This window comes from Anolis carolinensis, chromosome 5 (assembly GCF_035594765.1).
Source record: "Anolis carolinensis isolate JA03-04 chromosome 5, rAnoCar3.1.pri, whole genome shotgun sequence".
NCBI classification, from domain to species: Eukaryota; Metazoa; Chordata; class Lepidosauria; order Squamata; family Dactyloidae; genus Anolis; species Anolis carolinensis.
The window spans coordinates 140442963-140470835 of NC_085845.1; the positions used below are offsets into that span (position 1 = coordinate 140442963).

The 27873-nt window shown below is 38.4% G+C and overlaps 2 long non-coding RNA genes across 2 annotated transcripts in view; both read right to left on the reverse strand.

The window, feature by feature from the left end:
* Window positions 1–1515: 1515 nt before the first annotated feature.
* Window positions 1516–7163, reverse strand: LOC134299224 (uncharacterized). The gene is made up of 2 exons (XR_010006389.1): window positions 6022–7163; window positions 1516–1895 (listed from the first exon to the last, which is right to left on the reverse strand). It is a non-coding gene; the product is annotated as an uncharacterized LOC134299224 (long non-coding RNA).
* Window positions 7164–18338: 11175 nt separating this feature from the next.
* LOC134299481 (uncharacterized) overlaps window positions 18339–27873 on the reverse strand; it is an 80222-nt gene continuing 70687 nt past the window's right edge. Inside the window, exon 6 of the long non-coding RNA XR_010006698.1 lies at window positions 18339–27568. This is a non-coding gene — a long non-coding RNA (uncharacterized LOC134299481). The remainder of the gene's footprint in view (window positions 27569–27873) is intronic.

The window sequence follows — 27873 nt, forward strand, 5'->3', positions numbered from 1 at the left end:
ACAGTCCTGTTCCCTTCTCTGGGAGTTGCCCTAAATGTTAAACAACTGCGGAGACTTTCAGCACAGTTGGAAATTTTGGCTAATCAGACTGTTATTGGCATGAAAGCACTCCAGACTGAAATTGATTCATTGGCAGGGGTTCTCATGCAACACAAGATTGCTCTAGATTACCTCCTAGCGGCGGAAGGTGGTTTATGCATATGGTTGAATGTAACCTGCTGCCATTATGTTAATGAGTCTGGACTTATTGAATCTGATGTGGCCAAAATCAATAACGTTGTCTCCACTATAAGGGCTACTTATACCCCTAAGGGAACCGGCTGGTTTGATTGGCTTTTTAATTGGTTGCCGAATCTTGGTTGGCTACGAGACCTCATAAAAACACTGTTTACAATCCTGCTAATTATACTTCTTGCTTTGCTCTTTTTGCCCTGCATTATGTCGTGCTTGAGGAACATGATGGCAAAACTGATCACTGCTACTTTCACTCAGCACAGGGAAGTTCAGCATGTCATGTACATGCAGTTGAACACCATAGAGCAAGAAACCACCCCACTATAATTGGAAGTGTGGAGTGGCCTGTGCAACCAAGAAAATGTCTTTCTTGGTTACAAGAAAAAAGGAGGGAATGAAGGGATCACTGAACCAAAGTGAATCCATTTTGAATTGCCTGTCTGCTTGAAATTAGAAAATCAGTAAAGATAAAACTTTGCAACTTGCTGTCTTGTGACAGATGGCATGTGTTCTATGTTTAGCCAGAAGCAGTTTCAGTCACGCTTGCAGTTAAGCCGATTCTGAGAAAATATATGCAATACATGTACTTTTTGCTGCACCTGTTGAAATGTTTTACAGTTCGTGGTTAGCTACATCCTGGACTTGTTGACAACTCAGGATGCACTAGCTAACCACAAACTGAACTGGGGGATTTCCAGTAAACCCAGTCCAGAAAGAGGAACTAGAAATGTGATAAACAAGTGCATTATAAATATGCCCTGAAGGAAGCATTCAGGACAGACGATTTTTGCTGGCCCCACTACTACGTGTGGTCATCGTCTGTCTGTAGCTACAATAAAGGTGTTTTGTCCTCAACTATTTTGGTCTCTGAAGTGGTCTCATAGCGGCTTGGCAAACTCGGGTATTGTAAGTGATTGGGGTATTCCCAAATCACCCCTTTCAACTTAAACATGGGGCCATAGGCCAACTGGTCATGTATCTCAAGCAATGTTCTTTCGATCAATATTTTGATAAATCATTGGAAGAATCTGGGGCATTTTTGCATTTCTAACTGTTTTTGGGGAGAGTACATACAAAATTGAATCTAAATAATGTGTCCCTGTTACTTAAATAGATAAATATCTGGAATGCATTATGCATTCATATATGCATTATATATATATAAGTTCTGGACAGTTTATATAGAAATTTGTACAGACTGAATGCCTCCAATTTTTCTCAGTGGAATACACAGGATGATGATTTCATGATCATAAATCAGGTCTTTTTAAGCAAAAGGGGAAAAGTGGAAATGGGTATTGCCTTGTTCAATAGTTGCAGTCACAGCAAATAGTATAAACCCAAGAACTCAAGTTATTTCCATCTTCTCTGTAGGAAGCAGTGTCTTTCTCAGCATGGAGAAGACTTTCTACACCTTCTGCTGTTTAGTTCCTCCTTTGAAAAGGTTTGTTATGCCCTTCCATTTTGTTCAAAGCAAGGCTCTGCCACGTTAAGAACTGATTTCAGTTTATGTTTCTTCTAAGGGAGGAAACTGAGGAAAAGCTGACATCTGTGACTTGGCTCCAGAAGGAAGCTTCCCGTTTCTTCTTCCTGCACATTCCTTACTCATGTCTGCCAGTTGGAAAGCAAATCCGTTCTTGCTCCTATTGACCACTGTGACCCTGCAGCATAAATTGTACAATTTATGACTACAATCCAAGGCACAGTTATGCATACTTAATCTCCATTGATTTCATCAGGGCTTAAGTGCCTATCATTACAACATGGACTCTAGACAGTCTATCATTGCACCCTGCCTATCATTATATGATGGACTGTTCCATGTAAACCATCTAGTTAGTTTATATGAAACATTACATATGCAGTTATGTAAGATTGCTCTTGCTTTGTTGTTCAATAGCATTCCTGATTTTGCTAATTTTGAGATTTCAATACAAGTTAGATACATCTAGCACATCATCCCATCAACACATTTTTCTTTATATGATGATCTTTCCTATACAGTGTTCCCTCACTTATCGCTGGGGTTAGGTTCCAGGACCACCCGCAATAAGTGAAAATCCGCAAAGTAGGGACGCTATATTTATTTTAATATTTATACATTATTTTAGTAGTTATACACTATTTTAAGTCTTTATCAACCAATCATATGTTGATAAATCGCCTCTCTCTCCTCCCGTTGCCGCTTGGCCTCCTTTTCTCTCCCTTTGGCTTCTCCTTCCTCCCTTCCTTAGGCTGTACATTGTAATTTTTTATGATTTATAATAGCCTTTTAGAGTTTATTGAAAAACCGCGAAACAGCGAATCCGCGAAAAGTGAACCGCTAAGTAGTGAGGGAACACTTTACACCCAGGACACTATCAGATCTGCAGTGGGGTATATTTATATTCATGGGACAATTCAGGCCATATTTTATTTCTATATGTGTTGATTCACCCTAACTCTGCAGAAATGGACATACAAAGCACATTACATCTGGTGTGAAAAGATTCCTATATGGTAACGTGCTTGATATGCGAGGACAAATCGGTTATGACATATTTCGTGTTTGTGGTCATTAAGCTGAAAGGAAAGTTATCCAGTTAAAGCTATCACAATCTGGCCTGAGCAGACATGGCTGCAGGCAAGCCCAGGAGAGACCAGGAACATGTGTTAAGAATCAGTGACTTTCTAAGGATAGTGAGATAAAAAGGGAACACCTTGGAATATTTGCCCTCATCCAGCAATATCTTCCAGGTGTAGGGGTTCCCATAAACATAAAGAGATTCCCATGCATCTAGGGAGGGTGAGGATTACATTGACATAAAAGTGGGGATGACTAGAACTGGCCCCACCACTGGCTGGAGATATACTATAATGCTCAGAATCCTTTAACCAGCATTTTGGGGAGCAAACCTGCACAACCTGCAGCCCTCCATGTGTTTTGGATTTCAGCTCCCAGAAATCCTAACCATTGAACAAGCTAGCCAGGGCTTTTGAGCTGGGGGTTCAAACATCTGGAAGACTGCAGATTGTGCTACCCTGAAATATAGGGAGATTATTTTGCCAAAACTGATTGTGTGGTCCATTTTTCCTCATAAATGAGAGATATGTGGTCTCCTAGAAATTGATGGACCATAAGTGTCATCATCTCTCACTATTGGCTAAGCCAACTAGGTTGCTGGGTGGTGAACATCTGGAGGTCTATACTCCAGTTCTGGTCTATCCCAGTGTTATTTGCTGTGACCAGTAGCAATTCTCCATGATCTTGGGCAGAGCTCTTCACATAACCTGCTTCCCATTCTTTCTAAATACATTATCACACCAGGGCATGAAAGCGAGCAGCTCTGCATTTTTGCCACCAGCAGAATTCTGGGAAATGTAGTTTGGGGAGGCAAGGAACTCTTTAGCTGAACATTCAAAAAGTCCTGCCCTAAACTACAAAAAGTAAACAAACTGGAGTGGAAATTAGTCTTGAGTCTATGCACTCTATTTTAGGCATGACATTTTCTAGGACAACACTAGTTAACTCAAAAGGCTCAGCCACTCACTATAGTACATGGAGTGTTACAATCATGAAACATACCTTGGTTGGGGATCTAGGGGTCTGGGTATCATTTTTAGAGTGGTAGGATTCTCCAGTAACCTTAGAAGCTCCAACACAATTAATTGTATGTGACCATTGGATTTTTAAAGCACTGAGATTTCTTGGTACAAGATGTAGGGGAGAACTATGCTCCCTGGATGTGCAGTTATCTTGCTTGCTGTTGGATGGTAACATTGACTGTAAAACTGAGGCTGCTCTGTAGCACAGTGTTTTCTAAACGTTGGTCTGATTTGGATTCCTGCTCCCAGAATCTCAGATCATTGGCCATGAAAGCTAATGCTTCTGAGAACTGAAGTCCAAAACTCCAGAGGACTACAATTACTGCTGTAGCATATGAGAATGACCTTGCATTCATCTGCCACAATGAATCTCTGGATTCTCAGCCTTGCATAGATGCAAATCTACTGCTTTAATTCACACAGAGGGTTATTTTATGTCTATGGTTCTTTCTTGCTAGATATGGCAGTGAATTTACATGGAGTAATTTCTTGTCATGTCTTCTTAAAGATATCATAGCAGAAATCATTACAAGTAAATCAGTTAAAATAATACATGGCATTGTAGAATCAAAGTGAGTAATTTTTGACTGTGTCTACTGGAAGAGATTTTGTTGAATCACTAATTTGGTGAATTTAATTCATCCCATTGAAAGACTAAATCCTGTACAAATGGTTATTACAGTTTTGGAGTATGGCGTCGACCCTTTTTTAAAAACTGAAGAATGATTGCAAAATATATGCTCTACACACATAAAATGTGCGGAGACCACAGAACATTTAGATTAGTACTAATGAGATAATCTGCCTGTTGTGGTTTATTCCATCTGCACATTTCAGAGAGCACAATTAAAATTAAACTTTATTTAGCACGTAGTTAATTGATCCAGTCCTAGACACTTGGGAAGTGTTCGACTTGTGATTTTGTGATACAAAATCCAGCATATCTATCTTGTTTGCTGTGCTATAATAAAATAATAATAATAATAATAATAATAATAATAATAATAATAATAATAATAATAATAATATACTACATATACCACTAGTTATACATAAAGACATCTATGGGATATTAACTTGGGGGAAGCTGTTGTGGGGTGAGGGATTCTGGAGCTCCAGGTGCTGAACTACAATTGTCAGCATTTCTTACCACTGACTGTACGACTAGAACAGATGGGAAATGTAATCCATTTACATGTGGAGAACTGCAAAGATCCCCAACCCTCTTGTAGATTACAAGAGCATTGCAAAATGATCCAAGGTCATGTTTTACTACTTAAACAGCACAGTTTAGTGTTACCTATTGATCCATCCCAAAGAAAGCAATTTCTTCATGTAACTTCATATGAACCTAATGAAACAAACTATACTTCACAAAAGCTTGTGCCCTGATTCATTTGCTAGTTTTTAAGACTTGTGAAACCATTGGCCTTTTTTCACACAACATCTAGTTTTTACTCATTCAGCTCACTGCTATGAGGCTTAGATGGCTTCAAAAGGATAATTACAGAAAATGATGAAGGATATTAGTTGCTGTTAAATAGGAACTTCAGGTTTGGGTGCAGTGTATATCTCATTAATAATTCCTGGAAGAATATAGCCACAGTAGGAAGACTGATGCATTCTAGCTTTGTCTGTGCTGGGTGATGTTTTGCTTGGGAAAAGTGCTGAAATATGTTTTTACTTGAAAAATCTGAGTCCTGGGAGCACAATAAGTGTATATAAATTGACTAAATTTGTATAAACTATCCCAGAAGAGAGCTTATGAATTTTCATAGAATCAGATATGGATCGAATAACCTAGATATAATTGCGAGGCCTCTTAGGTAGAGTAGACCCATTAAATCAACTGCTAAATGATAAGTCAACACTTACATAAATTCCATTGATTTTCCAGAGTCTGCTCTCATCAGCACTAGCAATCAATTTTAGGCCTGTGGATTTCGATGTATTTCCATCTCAAATAGATGTCACTGATGCTTACTTATAAAAAAGCATGTCAACTAATGTTTATTATATCAACTTCCAATTCACATTATATTTGTTACTGTGCATACCTGGACTATAATGAAAGATGCCACAATTGAACTTTTGGCATCCACGCAGAAACATACACAAGAACACGCCTGCATACTCTCTCACACATACAGTTCATTATCCTGCCTGTGAGGGCTTATGACTATTGACATTGTCAATTTTTACCTCATTACTCATCACTGCTTACTGGGAGCGCAGCTAATAGTAGATTTCCATAGAGTTTATGTGTGTGGCAATGTAAATTCTGACATTGCTGGTGTCAGTCACTAATCTAACTCATTCACTTTATGTCAAGATGATACATCACAATGCTCCATGACTGCCACCTCTGCTTTAAATAGATTTACATTTCCTGCAATTTTACCGTTGTTGATGATGATGAAGATGAGTGTTTTGGCACCCTGGGTATCCTCCTCCCTTAAAAGCAGTTTTAGGTCACTCCTCAAATATTAAAGAAATGACTGGTACTTATGTGTTACTTTTAAGCAAATAAATCTCCTGATACTGTAGGGCATTATTTACTTGTCCATCTTTAGCCAATTCAACCAAAAGTTGTTTTTCAACCATGGAGGACATTAACGGTCATATACAAACATACATGTAAAGTATTATGCATTGCTCATCAAGACCTTATTTATTCATGTCTAATTATTTTTATAATCATACCCATGTAGCCAACAACTGTGCCCTACCCCAAGGCATCTTTCTTTGTGTCTGTCCTTTGCTAAAAATGGCTCTGCCAGCCATCCTGTGTCTGCAGCCTGCCAAAAAGTGAACATGATTAAACATTGATCAGGGCTGGAGTAGAAATTGCAAAAAGATTGTCTCTTTTCTCAAGTCACAAATCATGGCATGCTCAAATACAATTGACAAGGGCACATCATATCCTTATACAGTTTAGAAGAAATAAAACTTCCCTGTTTACATGGATGCCATAATCCAATTATTCCTGTAAAATGACAGAAGACTGGATTCTCATATCGTATAATTCCCAGAGTCAAACTCAATGAGAGGGCCTATTCTGTGGTGGCCCCCTGGCTCTGGAATTCTCTCCCCGGGGAGATTAGACAAGCACCTACCCTGTCAACCTTTAGAAAAGAGTTAAAAACTTCAAATAATTAATCCCCATGACAGACCCCATCTAAATGAGAATCGCTATATTTTTCACTTTATTCTGCTCCTCTGTTGGAAATAACTTGATTCCCTATCCCACTCCAAATCTCCTACTGAACATGTCAGCACTTCGTTTACTTATCCAACCAAACAGTGTTTACAATTCATATCTCTGCACTTTGTTCTAGAACACACACCCCCGCCGCATTTTCTCTATTTATTTTGCCATTAAGTGGTGGTATTGCTTTTATTATTATTTTGTGTTTTGTTGTTTTATTGTACTATTCTGTATTTTGTGGTTTTAAATTTGTTTATTTTACCTGTTTGATGATGTTGGTTATATACGCATTTTATTTTGTTTACTGTTTGTTTTTGGGCTTGGCCCCATGTTAACCGCCTCGAGTCCCTGCGGGGAGATAGAGGCGGGATAGAAAAATAAAGTATTATTATTATTATTATTATTATTATTATTATTATTAGGTTTTTGTGTGTTTTCCAGGCAGTATGGCCATGTTCCAGAAGTATTCTCTCCTGACGTTTTGCCCACATCTATGGCAGGCATCCTCAGAGGTTGTGAGGTATATGGAGAAACTAAGCAAGGAAGGTTTATATATCTGTGGAAGATCCGGGGTGGGGAAAAGAACTCTTGTCTGTTGGAGGCCAGTGTGAATGTTGTGATTAATCACCTGAAATAGCATTGAATAGCTTCATCTCCTGGCTTCTTCCTGCCTGGGGGAATCCTTTGTTCAGCGTCATTAGCTGCCCCTGATTGATTCATGTCTGGAATTCTTCTATTTTTAGAGTGTTGCTCCTTATTTACTATTCTGATTTTGGAGGTTTTTTTTAATACTGGTAGCCAGATTTTGTTCATTTTCATGGTTTCCTCCCTTCTGTTGAAATTGTCCACATGCTTGTGGATTTCAGTGGCTTCTCTGTGTAGTCTGACATGTTAATTGTTGGAGTGGTCAAGCATTTCTGTCTTCTCAAATAATATACTGTGTCAGGTTGGTTCATCAAGTGCTCTGCTATAGCTAATTTGCAGTTGACAAGTTTCCAAGACAGCTCCAACTTCCAGAGAGCACTGTTACTTTCAACGATGATAGATCTGGATCAAACTTGGCAGACGGATCCAACATGACTAAATTAATAAAAATAGGTTTATAACTGTTAGGAAACGTGCAATGAATTGCACTGCGGAAAGAAGGTGGCAGATTGCCAGTAGTGACAGTAGTTTCAATAGTGACTTGAGAAACTGCAAGTCACTTCTGGTGTGAGTGAATTGGCCATCTGCAAGGACGTTGCCCAGGGGATGCATGGATGTTTGATGTTTTAACATCCTTGTGGGAGGCTTCTCTCATGTCCCTGCATGTGGAGCTGTAGCTGACAGAGGGAGCTCACCTGCTCTCCCTGGATTTGAACTGTTAGCCAGCAGTTCTGCTGGCACAAGGGTTTAATTCATTGTGACACTAGGGTCTCTAGCCTCTTACACTGATAATGCCTCAGTACTGAGGTTTGTTGCAGGACCACCCATAGATACCATAGATACCAAAATTCATGAATGCTGAGGTCTTATTACATGCAATGGCATAATAAAATGGAATCCCTTATATAATATGGCAAGAAACTAAAACTAGTGCCGGAGAAAGCCTGAGAATCTGTGAAACGACAGGAAGCTAACACAAGGTAGGCCTTTGGCATGTGGCAAAATCAATGTTTGCTTTTTTGAATAAAAAAAATTGAGCTATGGCTGGTTGAATCCATGAATGCAGAACCCATAGATAAGGGGGACTGTCTATACTGCCATAATCATATACTCTTTACATTAATAGTAAAGAAATGAAAGTATATTTTTCCACTTTGCTCCATTTATTTTGTGTCAGGAGCGACTTGAGAAACTGCAAGTTGCTTCTGATGTGAGAGAATTGGCCATCTGCAAGGATTTTGCCCAGGGGACGCCCAAATGCTTTTGATGTTTTTTACTTCCCTTGTGGGAGGCTTCTTTCATGTCCCCGCACGAAGCTGAAGCTGATAGAAGGAGCTCATCCACGCTCTCCCTGGGTTGGATTCGAACCGGCAACCTTCAGGTCAGCAGCCCAACCTTCAAGTCACCAGTAATGCTGGTAAAGGGTTGCAATTCTTTTTTTAAAGAAAAAATGAATGACCATAATTCATCTGTTATCAATTCTAGAATGACTAGAGTAGAATAGCTTTATTTCTCATTGTGCTATTGCACAAGAAAATTGCATGCTTTCGCCCCGCACACACTACAAAACAACATATCCATCCCTATCTAGTCACATATAAACCACTGGTGGCCAGTGTAGCAAATATTCATTCCTGTTTGTGTCAAAAGCTTAATCCATGTCTGAATTGATGTATGTTTGCATATCTTTGGAAATGGTTCAGGCACGATATATATATATAATACGCTGTGTTGAATGAGACATGATTGCACATATCCTTTCTTTAGCATGACAAAACTTTTCATGTAGTTATCAGTAACCATCTTTCTCCTCATCCCTCTCACACATACAGTCTATCAAGGCTCTGGACACCAGTTATTTAAAGCTATTATTTGGTGCCATAATAAGTAGTAATTTAAATACAAGGTAAAATCACCACATTGTCTTGTTTACTACTGATGCTAATGTTAAACTGACGTGTAACGCTCCCTCAAAAAGGCAGCCTATGATTTGTTATCATTAAACTGTCAGCTCTGTCATGTATTAAGCATAGATTCATACTATACTTCTTTGAGCGTATCACTTTAGTTTGTATCAGTTAAAAAAAAAACCTTAAGCATTTTAATTGTGCTGCTGCTATTTTTCTATTAACTGTTTCATGCATTTTTCCCCTGGCCTTTTAATTGCAGTTTAATAGTGGTCATTAACACATTAAGGGGTGTTAGAAGAACATTTGAAGTCCTCTTGACTTCTACCAAAGTTGACACTTCAATGCTACAGTAATTTCAGCTATTCATTTATTTAATAGTGACCTATGCAAATGTGGAACCATGTCATTTTACAAATTGACTGTAATAATTAACTAGAAAGGCAGAGTAAAATGAAACAGGTTATAATTAGAATAAAACTGCTACAGTATTACGTCAGCTAGAATAAAATAATCTCAAATGATTAAATTGGTTTCAATTATTAAGGATCAGTTTAATGTACCCACTGTTCCGATTATATATTTTTTTACATTTCTCTTTTTTGTGTGCATTAGATGTCACCTTATGCAATTTATGCATTTTATTCATCTTGGTAAAACAGGCATTACAAAAGTTTAATTAAGTACTAAAAGACTTCATATTATTCTGTTGAATTTTAAATTAGTTGCAGAATCTTGTGATACTGAAAGAACATACCATTCATACCCATTTCAATTAGCTTGCATCTATTACATTGTCTATTTTTTTTCCTGCCAGCCAATAAGTATAGAGGTGTGCAAGAGGATATAATATTCATCTCTGGGCATGGTTTTCATCCAAATGACTGCACACATCTCTGTTTGACTGTCACATATTTGTATTCACCATTTGCTTGCAAAATAATTGTGATTTTATTATATGAGCCTTTAGTATTTTCATTTGCATGATGATAGCCGGCATCTAATCTGTGACACTTGCATACATAAGTCATTCTTTGTAAGCACAAGTTATTCACCATAGCGCATAGTATAATGCTAAGTTTTTAACTTTGTTTTTGTTTCTAAATACATCGCAACAGAACCTCGGTTTGGCTTCTGATATGATGCGATAAATAAAATAAATAACCATAGCGCAATGGACATATTCTGTTGACAGAGACAGAAGCACACAGCAATTTTGTGCACTGTGACTATGCATAACTAATTGTGCATTGCACTTTCTTCATTGCGCCTTACCCAACAGCACTCACTCATTGCACATGTGTTGCATTCTGCTTGGGGATTATGAAATATGAATTTCCATATACAGACATGTACACCATAATAAGGTGATGTTGGATTACAGCACTTATGTTATTTTATCTTTCAGACACAATACTACATATTTGTTGGAATCATACCCTTTTACAGGAATTAAATAAGTAATTGGAAAAATCTGTGAAAAGCAGACTTTAGCTGCTAGTGGTTATCAACTAACATATGTTCAAAAACATTCTTATTTTGAGCACAGATTGAGCATCCCTTATCCAAAATATTTGGGACTAGAAGTCTTTCAGATTTTGGATTTTTTTTAGATTTTGGAATATCTGTATTTCCATATACAGACATAACGAGATATCTGGAAGATGGAATCTCTTCCGGCAGGCCTAGCCAGTCAACTTTGAACCATGAGTTTTGGATTTGCATTCTATTACTGCTGTATTTTGATCTTTGTTTGTTGTTATTTGACTGTGTTGTACCTTGTCTCAAGCCATGAGGAGAGGAAATAATTTATTATTATTATTATTATTATTATTATTATTATTATTATTATTATTATTATTATTTTATTATGACACAGCAAACAAGATAGATATGCTGGATTTCGTATCACAAAATCACAAGTCGAACACCTCCCAAGTGTCTAGGACTGCGTGATGTATTTTTGGATGATGCGCGCAGATCCCAGTAGGGTGGCCTTTTGCAGTTGGCAGATCGTGATTTTGTCAATGTCTATTGTTTCCAAATGTTGGCTGAGATCTTTTGGAACGGCACCCAATGTGCCGATCACAACCGGGACCACCTGCACTGATTTCTGCCAGAGTCTTTGAAGTTCAATCTTGAGGTCCTGATAGCGGCTGAGTTTTTCCTGTTGTTTTTTGTCAATGCGACTGTCACCTGGGATGGCAACATCAATGATCCAAACCTTTTTCCTTTCCACTACTGTGATGTCTGGTGTGTTGTTGTTGTTGTTGTTATTATTATTATTATTATTATTATTATTATTATTATTATTATTTTATTATGACACAACAAACAAGATGGATATGCTGGATTATCATCATCATAATCATCATCATCATCATTAATAATAATTATTATATATGATTCATATACATTTTATAGACACAGCCTGCAGTTAGTTTTTAAAACACAATATTTTTAAATAATTTTGCACATAAAACAAGGTTTGTGTACACCAGACCATCAGAAAGCAAAGGTGTCACTATCTCAGCTGCCCATGTGGACAAGTTTTCGATTTTGGACCACTGAATTCTGGCTAAATGATGCATAACTTGTGCCCTATTTTTATGTTTATCTGTATTTTCGCACATCACACTTTAGAATTTCATACTAATCAGTCCAATACTTCCTCCTTAAATATCTTTTACGTATCTTATAGAGATAACAACGGAGTGAAAGAAATGTGTTTTAAAATGTCGCCATATATTTCTGATAGATTTGCTATAATTTTATTTTGAAATCCAGAAGAACCTAGGATCTCATCACACTGAGGTCCAAAGCTAGAGGGCAGTGGAGTGATTCACTATGTAGTGTTGTGAATCCAGCCTGGGGGGGGGGGGGGGGGGGGACCGTTGTCCTGCTGTGTTCCTTAACTTATCCCAAGGGAGAAGCAACACCACCTGACTTTCCCTGTTCTTACTATACAAAATCCCAGAATACTTGTAAAGTATCTAAACAAACACAAGATGGTCTATGTACAACGAAAATATGTCCAAATAGCATATAGTATTATTAAAGTTCCCCGTACAATGGTAATGTATGTTTGATTAATGCATCTGACCTGATTATTTTGTCATAATTGAGGGTCATATTTTGATTTGACTTTCAACGCTTTTCCTTTTTAATGTCTATTACTGGTTATAACCCAGGACTTTATCTCACGAAGCAGGCAAGCCAGAATTGAAGCAAGACAACACCTTTGTTTCTCTTCTTGTAGATGGAATGCAATTCAGTGAATGAATTAGCAAAGGCTGTTGTCATCTACACATATACATTGAATAACACCTTGTAAAAAATAAACAAGCCCTCGTAACTTTGAGAAGGAGATTCTCAGTAGAACTAGGCATGTCTGAAGGAAAAATGTATGCACTAAAGAAGGAAGAAAGTTTGCACTCATCCACCCACCCTTCTAGGCTATTGAAATAGTCCATTCTTGAAATCTCTGAGAACATACAGATTATCATCTTGAAGCCTCTTCTTCTTCTCTTGCACTATTGCTTAGCCTATGTTTTGTTTTTGTTTTTTGTTTTTTGCTTATCCTGTGGCCACACAAAGAAAGGAATTTCCAAGGAAAGAATAATTAGTTGGATAGTATCATAATCCAAATGCTACAGTGATCAGAACTCATTGTAATAATTAAAATTTAAGAGTGGCGATGTGTGTTAAAACACTGAGCTGCTGAACTTGCAGACTGAAAGTTCGCAGGTTCACATCCCAGGAGCAGAGTGAGCGCCTGCTGTTAGCTCCAGCTTCTGCCAACCTAGCAGTTCGAAAACATGCCAATGTGAGTAGATCAATAGGTACCACACTGGTGGGAAGGTAATGGTATTCCATGCAGTCATGCCAGCCACATGACCTTGGAGGTGTCTACGGACAACGCCGGCTCTTCGGCTTAGAAATGGAGATGAGCACCAACCCCCAGAATCAGACACGACTGGACTTAACGTCAGGGGAAACCTTTACCTTTTTTACTGTGCCACACTTTGACATTTGTTACTTTGCAGTTTTATTTTCCTCACAATATCTCTTACATTCTTGAGAACACAGCAGGTATTTCTTGTTACCCAATATTCAGGAGGCCCTCTATAGCTATGGAATTATTTTCCATGGATTGAACCAAACATGGCTTTTAAATACACTCCCTCCCCCATTTTTTTCATTTTATATAAGGGGCACTATTTTAATGCAATATTGTATAGAATTGACCTTCAGTATCCACAGATATTGGTATTCACAGGGGTTCCTGGAACCAAATTCCAGCAGATACAACGGGCCCACTAAAAGCGATTTAATAGTTTATATTGATTTTTTTTTTACACTGGGGTAAATGTTACCATTTTCCCCCAGAGAAACTGGACAATTGTGCTTTAGAAAAGGCTCCTATTTATAAAACAGCTCCCAAGGTCCACTGAAAAGAGATTAAAACCAGCTAGAATCTGTCGTATGTACATGCCCTCAGAAGTTATTTAGGTTAGCGGCCGGGCAAAAATTAACATGCTATTCCCAGAGGCCAGAGACAATGCAAGGTAATTTTCCTCTCTCACTGAACTGAAATACAATATTTGAATGCTAATAAAGAGAAGACATTTTAGGTATAGGAATAATTCAGTCCTCCTTAGCCTGCAAACATGAAGAGACACCAAATAATATTTGAAAAGAAAGGTGAAAGATGGAAGCTCAAGCAAGCAACTTTCATTCCTGTGTGCAATACCACATTTTCAGTCATGCCTTAAGCCTGTTAGAATGACTTGTACATTTTCCAAATGGAACTCGACTTCTTTATTGTAATGTAATTGCAATTAATGTTGTGCAGTTGTAATAATGTAATTATTATTAATTACATTTTCCAAAGGTAATTAAAATTCTTTGCTTTGAACAAAGGCGATAAGTGGATCACAATTAGCAGCATTTTGACAAAAAAAGAGAAAACAATTAATACAGCAGATTATGTTAACTCGGCACAAACAAGCCATTTTTGTGTGTCTCCTAAGTGTTAAACATTGATAATTTACGCAAATTGTATCTTTGTACTTTGTAGAGTATCAGCTCTAGAGATCTTTCTGAGTTATTTGGTAGGAAATTAGTTTTCATGCATTCTTAAATACTTGTTTGAAAGATGGATAGAAGAAGAAGAAAAAGCACAAAACATGGAGGATGCAGGAATCTTCAAAGTGCATCACTACAGTTTCAAGAAAACTGAAGGAACATTTAGGGCCATGAGTTCAATATGTGAAGAACTTCAGCCAGCATGTTGTAATATCTATAGAATATCAATTCTGAATTGTGATGGTCCTGTAATAAAATTAAAGTGTTCTGGAAAGAAATACACACCAAAATTCAGAAGATGTTACAAATTAGAATAAATATGGACCCCAAAATTATGCTATTGGGAATGTTAGATATAGAAAAAGATAAAAAAATAAAGAATTACTATTTAATTATTTAATTACCACAGCAAGGATGACCATAGCCAAGTCTTGGAGAAATAAAGAAATTCCAGAAACGAAATGCTAGATTAATAATATCCTAGAAATAATGAATATGGACAAATTGACGTATCTGCTAGCGAACAATCAAGGTCATTCAAGAAAACAAATGGACTGGGAAATGATTAAAAAATACTTAAAAGAGGAAAAAATGAAGATTTTAATTTGAGATCTAAGAAAATCAGATTATGTACAAAACCTCATAACTGGAGAAAAGGAATGATCTGGGCTATTAGGATGAATTCAAGAACTCAGGAAAGGGGGAAAAGATAAGACCCAAAGACACCATGTAATAGTTGGAAGTTTATTTTATATTTTACATGTTCTTTTTTGGCTTTCTTTTCTTCTTTTCTTTTTTTTTTGGTTTATTCAATTTTTACCCCTTTCTTCTTCTTTTTTTATTTTCTTCTCCTTCTAATTCTTTTTTCTTCTCTTTTTCCCCTTTATTCTTTTTTTCTTTTCTCTCAATTCTGTAATTTATTTTATTGTATGTTTTTGTCTGTGTTTATGTTGAAAGGAACACTAATAAAAATTTATTTTTAAAAAATAAAAATTCTGAATTGTGGTAAAGTCACTATTTTACCCACAAGCAGAGTGAGCAAATTTCCTCTATTTCCCTGGAACTCCCATATTTTAGTTAATTTTTGAGATCCTCCTAGATCCTATATTGCTTTTGCATTTCTCCTTTCTATTGTACAGCTTCACTGTGTGTGTGTGTGTGTGTGTGTGTGTGTTGAAGGAGGGCTGGAGAAGTGCATTGGGAGGAGGGAAGATTATAGAGAGGAGGAGATGAGACAGAGAGAGAAGCCACCAGAAGTGGGGGGATTTCTGGATTAGGGATGCAGTGAGAAAAGAGGATAGGACTTATGAAGTCTCTCCTTCCCCCACACTCCCAGGCAAGTGGGGGGAGAGTGGTAAAAAAGGAGTGAAGGAGGAGGAACAGGATGGAGGGAGAAGAAGAGAGAAGGAGGAAGGTGATAACCATCCCACTATTTGGAGCCATGAGATGTCTATGGCATGACAGAGCAAGAAGCCTAGTTGGGAGATAGCTACTTGAAGCCATCACGATAGAGGACAGCCGTGTGTCTTATGAGGCTAGCATGTGTCCAGCCTCCACCTGTCTGAGTTAGGCTATTTAAGGCAGCCAGTGATGTCATGATTTTCTGGGCTGAAAGGCACACCTGCCTGGATCACATGGGTACCCAACTTGGCCTAAGCAATGTTGCTATCTTTGAGTGGCAAGGCTGCAGATGGCTATGCTGGAACAGAATCTTGCCCCTCTTTTTTACAAAATTGTAGGGCTGCTACTCCTGACATCCTTATTTTTCATTTGGAGCAGTGTGTGTGTGTGTTTTAATGATCAGAGTTTACTAAAAGAAAAGCATTGTGCTTACAAACTATTGATGATTTTTGTTATATTCAGGCTGGATGGCCAATAGTTACCATATCTTTGTTGGCTATTTTACCAAGGCAGGTCTGAAATGGTGAAGGTTGTTGTGGTAATCTCTGAGCAGTTAGACTCAATTTAACCCTCTCTGGGGGAGATTCCACCAAAATGCAGCAGAGTAGCAAAAGCAAAAGCTTTCAAATGCAACAGTTACTTACACTGGGCGAGCAAAGAGAAGCCTTTGACCATTTAGGATTGCAATGGACTGCAGAGTCTCATTAAAATTTCAAAAAGTATTTATTCAGGTAAAAGGAACTCCATTGTAGATAGAAAGGCTTGGGAGCTGTCTAGTCTATTCTAGACTGGTTTCTAAGGAAAAATAAGAAAGGAAAAAGAACAAACATCTAAATAGTTGCATCTTGCCAGGAGAGATGGCGAGACGTGTTGTTAGCTTGAAGAACAAAGGTAAAAGAGACTGAACCAAAATGGTTCCAACCTCATGGTCCAGTTTATTGGGGCCATAAAAGACATTCTGACCAATGAGAAGTTAGTGTCCCTGGAGATTCACATTTCTACTAACTTCAAAGTAAGGGATGTGACGTAAACAGGATAGCGTGAAACACAGTAAAGCCTGTCTAGGCATGCTTTGGAAACAGCGAAAGGATTCCCTCAATCTAACTACATTTAGACTTGAGTAGTCCAGGATGATTCAGGCTGGATGGCCATCTGTCGGGGGTGCTTTGAATGCGATTTCCTGCTTCTTGGCAGGGGGTTGGACTAGATGGCCCATGAGGTCTCTTCCAACTCTACTATTCTATGATTCTATGATTCTATGATTCCCAACAAAGGTTACCTTCTATGTCCTAACTGATAGGGGAAAGTCAATTGTGTCATGAAAAAGGCCATGGAAACTCTATCAGGGTGTTACATTGCACATCTAATATGCTTTTCATGAGATTGGAGCTTTCCATTTGTCTGATGAAGATAATTCCACATTTTCTGGATGACCTATGGTGTGGTCTGAAGGCTATTTTGGCTATTTATGTGGGGCAAAGACACTAGGCAGATGCCTAAGTCTTTTAGTGACTGAATTTGGAGGGGAATAACAAATGGTGTTCAATGTGTTATTGAAGGCAATGTTGTGTTCAGCTTGGCACCCACTTTAGGTGAAGGGAGGGCTCCTGGAAAGGTCCCTTAAGATGGTATGGCCTGAGCAGCTGGAAAAGGAGCTATCAACCTTAGTGAATGAATGGGTTGTTGGCTCCGATAAGTTGTGCCTGCCCTTGGGATCTGGTGATTCACCCAGGGTGATGAGATGTTCATCATGTTGTCATATGGCTCTCAACTGTAGACCTACTTTACTTGCTCGTCCCCAATAAACAGGTGGTTTTCCTCTCAAGATTTGGATTACAAGTTAGGTCAACTAAATGGCCCATTAATTTACCATATAATCTGTGCCTGGCCTTGTTATTTCATAATTATTCTTCAAGGAGTGGCCACATTTTTATCTGACAGGCTGCTCATCTTTAGCAGTCGCAGCACAGGAAAATATAACATTGTCATCTTCATGAAGGGATTAGCTGTAGCTCTGAAAACCTGGCTTTTCTTCTTGACCTCTGAAGAAAGGCAGCCTTGTCTGCCAGCACAGCATGTGATAGAGATAAAGCATGTAGGAATTTCCATAAGTCAACAATTGATTTGAAGGCACACACACCTGTCTACTGCTATTATGCTCACATGTTGCATTGCCAGTGGTAGTAACTGGTAATCTCAATATTAGTGGGATGGTAATGTTGCACCCCTAGGCTGTGTAGGCACCTCAAAACCACACTGGAGCCCCAAAATATAATCAAGCCAGCTGTTTATTGAAGATTATATACAAGCAAAAGCAAATCAAAGTTCAAAGTCAATAGAATATGTTTAAATCCACAAGAACAAAGTATTTGAAAATCTTGAAGAAAGAGTCCATAACAGTCACTCAAAGAACATAGTCCAAAGTGGATATCAAAGTCAATCCCAAGAAAGGTATCAAGAATGGTCCAAACAAGATATCAAGGATTAATCCAAGGCATGAGTCAAACTGGAACACAGGAAGCCAAAGCTGGAACGCAGGAACAAATCTCCAAGTTTAGTTCAAGGCACAAGGTTAATGCTGGAACACAAGGCAAGGGTCTTGGCTGGAGCAGAAATCCAAACTGCAAGGTTACTGGAACATTCAACTAGATACACAGAAATCCCCAGAAACAAGAACAAAGCTGGCACTGGAATCAAGATACAAAGTTGCCGGAAATAACATGGAATTCACAGGAGCACAAAGTGGAGATCTTCTTCTCTTGGATAAGCAAAGTTACCACCTCTGACTCTGTCAGAGAAGGCAGTCCTTCTTAAGGGAAACTCAAGGTCTCTTCCCATGAGAAATCTACACATTATTTTGTTTCAAAAGCAATCGTTTACTTCTTCTGACACACTCCCTTTCTTTCTTCTGCTGAGTTATCGCCGTCCTTCTGTCAAGCTCATTAGCGCTACCTGCCTTATCACTTTCAGAATCTGAACTAGAATGTCCATCTGGCACCAGGAGATCCAATTTTGACTCCTTTGAGGAATGCGGTTCAAGCTGCCTGCTTGAAACCATTATGTCTCTGGTCCCAGAATCTACTGGGATAAACTCTGGCTGCATCTCAGGCCCAAACCCAGAGTCTTCTGACAAGGCAGGTGCAGGGACACTCACAGGCTGAACAGGCCCAACCTCAGGCTCACCTGATAGCTCAGATGGAGGTTTGGCTACAATAGATAAATCCGTTCTTGGGGTGCCTTTTAACTCTAATGTAAATATTCAAGGTCTCTTCTACACGGCCATATAAAATCCATATTATCTGCTTTGAACTGGATTATATGGCAGCGTAGACTCATATAATCCAGTTCAAAGCAGATAATGTGGATTGTCTGCTTTGATGATCTGGATTATATGGCAGGGTAGAAGGAGTCTCAGATGATGAATCTGTTTTGGAGATAAGTTTCAGGGCTTTCGACCTTCTTTTACCTCCTTTACAGAAGACCACAATCTCTTGAGTATTCCTTGCCTAAGAAAACCCCAAGAAGAAGGTGGTTTTCTTTTGCAGAAGGTACTGATAAGCATGGAAGTTGGTGGCTGGTATGTTACTGGAGAGATATATCTACTCCATGGCTTAGTTTGTGTACATCAATAGGAGACTTAAAAATTTTATATTCAAATACCTTGCTATTGATATGTTGACATGAAATTTCTTCTGGGTATTTAAGTTTATGGCGCTACCTATTTTCATTGTTTCCACCAATGCTATGCTTGGTGCCACCTCTGTTTCTCTACCCCCACCTCTGAAGGACTGTGACAACCTCCTCAGGATACTTCCCAAATGGGAAGAATCTGCACCCTTGGTTGAGAAGATTCTGCACCCCTGGTTTAGGATCTTTCTTTGAAACAGTTCCTTTGTAAAATCAGGATAAACTGTATCATTGGTTTTCAGTTGTGTCTTACACTTCTCAGAAATGTTCTCCCTGGGGAGACTGTCTGAGCTTTACATTATCAATTTTTGGTGCCAGCTTAAGACATTTCTATACTGCTAGAAATTTAATGGGTAGTGGTTGGCTGATTTATTAATGCTGACCTTAAGACAATTATTATTCATACAATTTCTTCTTAATGGAGATATATCTTGATTATGGCTTGGATCTGTTAGTTCCCAGTATGGGAGACCCATTGTACTGAATGTTGAATGGTAAGTCAGGATCTTAAACCAATTCAGTGTACTGTAAGTTGAAACAAAAAACAGGAATGAGTAAATCCGCACTACAAAATTGAAGTAGTTTGACACCACTTTAATTGCCATGGCTCAATGCTATAGAATAACGGAAGCTGTAGTTTGGTGAGGCACCAGCACTCTTTAGCATAGGAGGCTAAAGATCTTGTAAAACTACAGGTTCCATAATTCCACAGCATTGAGCCAGGACATATAAAATCAATAGTTCCCAACTTGTGGTCCATGGACCACCAGTGGTCCCCAAGAACGAAAATATGGTCCACTGCCTCACCCTTACTACACCGTTGCAATGAGAGCAACTGGTCTCATGAAACCCTCTTATAGTGCCAAGGCAACAGGGATGTTGGGAGGGAAGAAGCTGACTACCCACAAAGATGTGCCAACAAGCCTCCTGACTACTGCTTCTCATCCTCCTCCCTCCTCCTGAGTGGAGCCATTCCATGTGGCACCTGGAAGCAGGGGTGTCTTCGATTTTAGGCCTTTCCTGGAGTTATTTGGGATGCTGATTCAGAAAATTGCATTGAATAGACCACATCAGTTCTAGATTATTAAATATAGTTTTCTGTGAGCGAGCAGATGGCAACTGCTGGATGGCATATTTTCTGTATCAGAAACTAGAGCTGATGTGATCTATCCAATGCAATTTTCTGAATCAGCACCCCAAATAACCAAACTGAATCTAAAGTTGACCCAAAACTGATTCATAACCCTTTTGGTCCTAATGTTGGAGAGCGGTCCCTGGTCAAAAAAAAAAAAAGATTGGAAATAACTGTAGTTTTATAACGTTATTTATGTCTTGTGGGGGGCACCCACAATATGGAATAAATAATTATTATAGTTTGCATTTTAAAATTGGATTAAATAACCATTTATGCCAGTTTTGAATATAATGCCACAGCAAGAAGCTGTTAGATTTTTTAAAAGGTGGTAGCAATTACCTTTAAACATTAGAAACATTTAAAAAAACTTTCCAAAAAAAGAAAGCAAGGTTACAAATGTTTAAAAGTTTTGACAACCTACAGCAAGAAAGTTTTTCAATTGCGACATTTTTTTTACTTTGTTTAAATCCATTACCAAAAAAAATCTAGGAAAGAAATAAAATGTGATGACTTAAAAATACATTATTTATAGAAAATTATTTTTTCAGTTCTGATGGTGTATTTAGACAGATCAGATTGGGTAATACCTTCATCTTTTTCAGGGTTTTTTTTTTTCACAAGGATATATGCTGACTGCGTATTGTCACCGAAGGGAATTTTCAAAGATGCACTGAAAACTTCCTTTGCAACATAAAACAGAGAGCTTTGCACAATCACTGCTATTCAATTTGCTCTTATCTATAGGCGCTGAGGAAAAACATGCATAACAGAAGAAGCTAGAAATGTTTATGAAGCCAAGAAATATCTTAAGAAGAGGAAGAAGGAGGGGGAGGTTTTAACTAGGTTTTTAGAACTTATCACCCACTCCACCCCTGTGGCAGGCAACTATCTGAAGCCCATGGGGAAAACAGGCCCTCTTTCCATGCACAATAACATCAAAGCCTTTTAAAATATATTAAAAGAATTAATTTGCTCTTTTTCTATTTCCCAATCCAGCAAGGCCTCTTCCACTCTGTATGCTAGTGTATGATTCTCGGCATTTCTCAGCTCTGGTCTCTCTGTGCACATTTATTTCTGCTAAACTGCATTTTCCATCTAATAATTGATGGTGAGTGAGGCTATATACAAAGATTATTTTAAAAAGGTTAAAATATTTCTAGGGCCACAGGCCAGCCCATACAAGATCCTATTGATTTCAGTGGGAGAAAGTTACCAATATAAGCCACAAAATTCCATGAGAATTAACAACATGGCACTGGAATCAATGCAATTTTGGACTTCATTGCACAAAATGACAATCAGTCATTGATAATGGCTACATATCTCTCCGAAACAGTAATTAAACCAAAATATAATCCATGTGTTACCAACACATATACATTCATAGAAAGTAAAACTCTATATTCAGAGACAGTAAAACTCTATATTCAGAGTTTGTGAGTCCAATGCCCACCATAGTTCATGTTCCACATGGAGGACTGTATAAATCTCTTAATTGTGAGTCCTTTTATGAAATCTGATGTTTTAAACAAGTCCAAGGTTGGTCACCATCCACGACCGGTTTCGACTGTGTAGTCTTCCTCAGGTGGTGGTTATGCAGGTATGGAACACCTACATGTAGGAGAGTTTATGTGAGTATATATGCTCCTGTCTTCAATGCTGTTACTATTTTTTGTAATTTGTAATTTTTTATCATGTACAAGTGTTTGCACTCATATGTATTCCCTGTAGGTCCACTCCGTCATTGATAATGACACATTGAATTTATATACTCAAAGAACAAAATTGATTACTCCAGGTTTTCTATACCTGCATAACCACCACCTGAGGAAGACTACACAGTCTTACCAGTACTGCTGGTAAAATACTTGTTACTCTATGTTTTGTTTTAGATAGAAATTCATTGTTGCTGAGTTTAACAACTCCTGAAGAAGGGGATTTTCTCCCTGAAACAGGGTCAAAAATACCCGGGACCCCTGTAGACTTGGGACTTTATTTGGACTTCACTTTCGAAGACTTTTTTGAGACCGGTGCTCCATCATTATTTTCTTCATTCCAGTATACAACAATATGACCAACCATCTGTTTGGAAGATATTTTCATTGACTGTATCCCTGAAGCCTATATACATTGGAACCAATACCAGACTTGAATAACTTTTGTGTTAGAGCTGTTGCTCCTTTTCATTTTGTCGGGTACGGCCAAATTGAGCTTTGTACGGGGAACTGTAACAATATATGTCATTTGGACACATTTTCTTTGTACATAGACTATCGTTTGTTTGTATAGATACTTTACAAGTATTCTGGGACTTTGTATAGAGGAACATATACAAGCCAATGCATGCATTTATGAAAGCTTGGTCTAGTGATTACAATTAACATACCAGCCATTGTATAAACAGGAAGAGTACTAACCTTTCTGTAAGAGGCTCACTAGTATTGTTTTCAAAAAAGTTAGCTATGTATACTGAACTGTCTTCTCAAAAACCACCAAGAAGTGTTATATGCAGTCTATTTAATGAACATTATAAAATTAAACTTTGAGTGCAAGCATTAGTCAGAAATGACATTAGAGATTTTGAATTTTTCTTTTCCCTATTAAAGCGTTTGCTTACACACACACACACACACACACACACACACACACACACACACACTGACTTCTGCAAATCTCGGGCTTTCCTGAACCTCCTGATATGTCCCCCTTGTATATGATTAGAGCCGTTCTGGTTTCATACTGATCCCTACTTGGAAAACTGAGTTCATATGACTATATGGCCACTGAAGAGCATTTGTCATCTTGCAGTGTAACATTTGATAAATTACATTTCTCTTTAAAACAGTATACTTTAATTCACACAGGGAACTGGGTAAAATGCCAAAACCAGCAAGGGAAGCACATTACTGAGGGCAAGGTACTGGGCTTCAGCAAGTTAATAGCCAACATTTTTTCGTCTCCTTAAAGCATAGATAAATTTGAATCAGCAAAGGCTGTCCATCATCTTAACACTTGGACATGAAATGAGAAGTTATAACAAGCACTGGCTGAAATGGGAAAATCTGAATGTGATAGATTATCCAGCTGGAAAAACAGACTAGAAAAGTGCTATAGAACACTCACCTTACTGAATTTCACCTAATAAACCATATGCACACACTGTGCAAAATGTTGTTGGGTTTCAAAGCATCATGGTCGCGTGCTGTTTTAATCATTCACAATGAACATTTGGTCCTTTCCCCCACCCCCTCCGCCGTCTCCATTTCTTTCTGGTGAAGTAATTCATATTACTTATGTTTAGATCTTTCTCTCTTTTTTATCTTACATGAGTGGTGGAAATGCAAGGGGAAAACAAAGCAGACACAAATGTAAAAAGCAGACAACAAATGAAGAGGTTCCAGTTATGCAGGGGAAGGAAAAAATCACATTTTCGTGTGATCCAGCAGACTACATGTGCAGTTGAACCCCACTGGACCCCCATAGAAGGCAAACAAACATGGAAACAATTTGTTCCAAGAGCAGGAAAAACTCAACTGCACTTACAACAACCACTCATTTACAGCTACTTTGTGTTATAACTCTGGAAAGTGAAACATTCCAGCCCACTTACACAAACTGTCAATGTATTTAAGACACCAATTGAGCTGAGATAATAGCACTCTATCAAGTTTACTTCCATTCAATCAGAACTTATTTCCAGGCACTGGCAGTTGTCTCAGTTCTATTATTGCTAACTTGCCAGTAAAACCCATCAAGTCTGGCCTAAAATATTTTGCTGTCCACAGTAAGATCAAGATGGTATCCCTGCACCTTTCCTGCAAAACACACTAGCTTGTCAGTTGAATCATGACTCTAGTGAGAAAACTGTACTTGCCGCTGTACCCAATGGTACCAGATTAGCTGGCAGGCAGAAAGGCAAGCCACCCGCTTTTGCAAATGGTAGGGTTAGTCCCAGGCCCCACTCAGTACATTGGGCTTCCTTTTTCTAAATAGAGTCTATATGATACACTTGTAGGTCTTGCTAAGCTAGATCACATCTAGTATTGGCCAAATATTGCAAATAAGAAATAAAAAGGTTCCAAAAATGTAGATGATTGTTATACCTTGAATTATAATATTTCTATGTAGCAGGTCAACTTTCTTTTTGGCCTCTTTATAGCCCTAGTTCCGGAATTCAGAATCTAACAGGCCTAATGCAGGTTTCCATGTTGTGGTGACACAAGAAACATTTAATGAACCTCTTAATTTGTTCTTTGTTTAGGGCTACAAAACAAACAGCCCTGATGAATCCATCAGTCTCAAATCCAAGACCATATGCTTGCCTCAGTGAGTTACAAGTTGGAAATATGAAGCCATATTAAAGGTGGCTTCCTGCATCGTTTAGTTATTTATTTCAATTATTTGCCTCTTGAAACAGTTTGATATCACTTTGACAGCTCTGGCTCAATGCCATGAGATTAAGGTGTGCACGATTCTCTTTTGCGAGACAGGATTTAGGGAAATTTGGCAATCTGGCACCGGACTGCCAAAAACGGACTAGGCAGGGGCAGCTGAAGTCTCATCTGGAATGGATCACATGGTGCCAGATTTTTTCCCCGTTAGCCTTGCCAGAGCCAATCAGAAGAAGAAAGTGGATCACGTGTCTTTTTGCAAAGCTGATCTATATATCCCAGGGTGTGCTCCTGCATTTTTCTGTGGCATCCTGGTATTTGGGAGAGAGAGATCAGTGCCGTCACTGGTTAGGATCACTTTTTGATAATTCCAGTCATTTTTTTCTGCATTATATCATTAAATTTTCTTAATTAATATCTTCCTTATAGTCCTTCTTTTATTTTACTAATTTTGCTAGAGAGATGTGGGTGGGCGTACATTGGGGGAGGGGCTGTGAGTTTTAAAAGGGCATTTTGTGTGTTCGTTTTTTAAAAAAATACCCTTTTTTTTTTGCTTTAATTTGACTGAGTGTGGGATAGGTTTAAGGAAGGGAGGCATCGCCTAACTCGCCTGAGTCCCCTCCTCAGCCCTACCTTCTGATTTCTGTACTCTGGCCTGCACCATTAAAGACATTTTATTTGGAGAAACTTATAAAATTTCCTAAAAATCAATGGATGACCCAAACATTCTGATACTTGGGGGTCTTGCAGTCATAAATGTGTCCTCCAAGTGTGACCATTTTCATCCTATAAAAATTATGGAAAGAGAAGCCTCGCAAGTTCCCCCATTGTCACCAAAGGGCTAGATCTTCCCGGAATGTAAACAGAACTTTTGGCTCCCAAATCATGGAACAGTATCCACCCCTCCTGATTTCAATAATTCCCTGTAAATGGAATGGGAGACAGCCAAAAATGGAACTGAAAATGGCATGTTTTTTGGCATCTTTCACACCCCTACTATGGGATCCTTGGCAGTGAAAGTTAAAGACTTTGTAAAATTAGATTAAACACACACACAGTGCTAGTCAAAAAATCCCTTAAAGCCAATTCTGAATTGAAGGACTGAAGACCATGTGAAAGAATGTAGTCATTCTTGCCCACCAGAGACACTGAAGGGATGGAACCAGCCTGCCAGTACTTGAGAGAGAAGTCCTCAACTGAAGTGACACTGCAAGAAAGCCTTGTGGATTTATCAATATATTTTCACATGATACTAGGGCATGCAATGATACCTTTGCTGAGAATCTCAGAATCTGACAATGTTTCTGTGCCTGTGATATTGCCTATGGCATTGTAGAGAGAAATGGGATGATACTTTTATACCTATGGTATTGGGAAATGTTGTGAACAGTGATTATTTGCCAGAGATCAATACACAATTAAGCTCCTCTTTCCACTGCTGCCCTTAGTTTGTGTGTGTGTGTGTAATAACCTGTGTACCATAGGGTGTAAAAATACCTATGTATATATTTTGGAAGCTATTGCAAATAACAGATTCCTAACACTTTTTAATCATGTCAAAAATGTGCATTCTTGGCACATTCGGTCAATGTGTTCTTTCTACTTTATTCCAGACTAATTTCTTTGTAGGGAAAGGTGTCATGTGTGAGGTGTCTCTGAGTGGATTGTAAGCCTTGACAGGTACTTCACTTTGTAGTTCATTGTCTCCTGAGACAAGTTGGGAGGAAAGGTGTTGAGCTCACCATATATTAGGTGATGTTTAGCATTGAAAGACCTTTATTGTGAAGGAGCTTGCTGGGCTGTGCAAGTATGCCATGGAACTTTTCAAGAAGAGTAGAAATGGGGGTGGGGGATGCTGAATAACAATGTGCTGTATTGATCCTTCATAGATGACAACAGTGATTCATTGTGGGGGGAGCGCTGCGTTCATTTCCTCTTCCTCTGTGCCTACTTTTTATGTGAGGACTGCTTAAATATTCCTTTGGAGTGATTCTGACACTAAGCATACACCTGGCATAAATCACAGATGAAGCCAGCTGTCTAGATTAATTTTAGATTGCTTTGAACACCACCAGTTCAAATGATCTAAAGTTATAACCGTCTACCTGAAAAAGGCTCTGAGAAGTTTGAACAGTCGAGTTCTATTGTTGTAGTCTTACAGTACTGTCATTGAGTAGACATCCGATAATCCCAAGATGGTGACCTTGAATACAATTTCTAGAGTTGGTCCTTTTTTGTCTGAAGGAACATGGTGATCGAGGGGGACTCTTCCAGCTGCCCGACTGTGCTGAAAACAAAGAAATATTATGCATATTCACATGCTATCCAAGGGGGGAAAGAGAAAACAAGCCCTACCAAGTCACTCATCAAGGTGATGTCTCCAACAAGGAAATGTTTTTCTCTATAAGACATGACAAGAACTTATTTCTAACCGTTTGCTGTATTTGCTTAGACATTGTAACATCTCCTACCCTTTCTGTTTTATTTTTTTCTGCTTTGCATCAGAGGATGCTTTTTAAAACTATGCCTGGCAAACTGTTTTCTTCCTACAGCTCAAAGAAAAGTGAAATAGAGAAGGAAGGAGCTGAATCA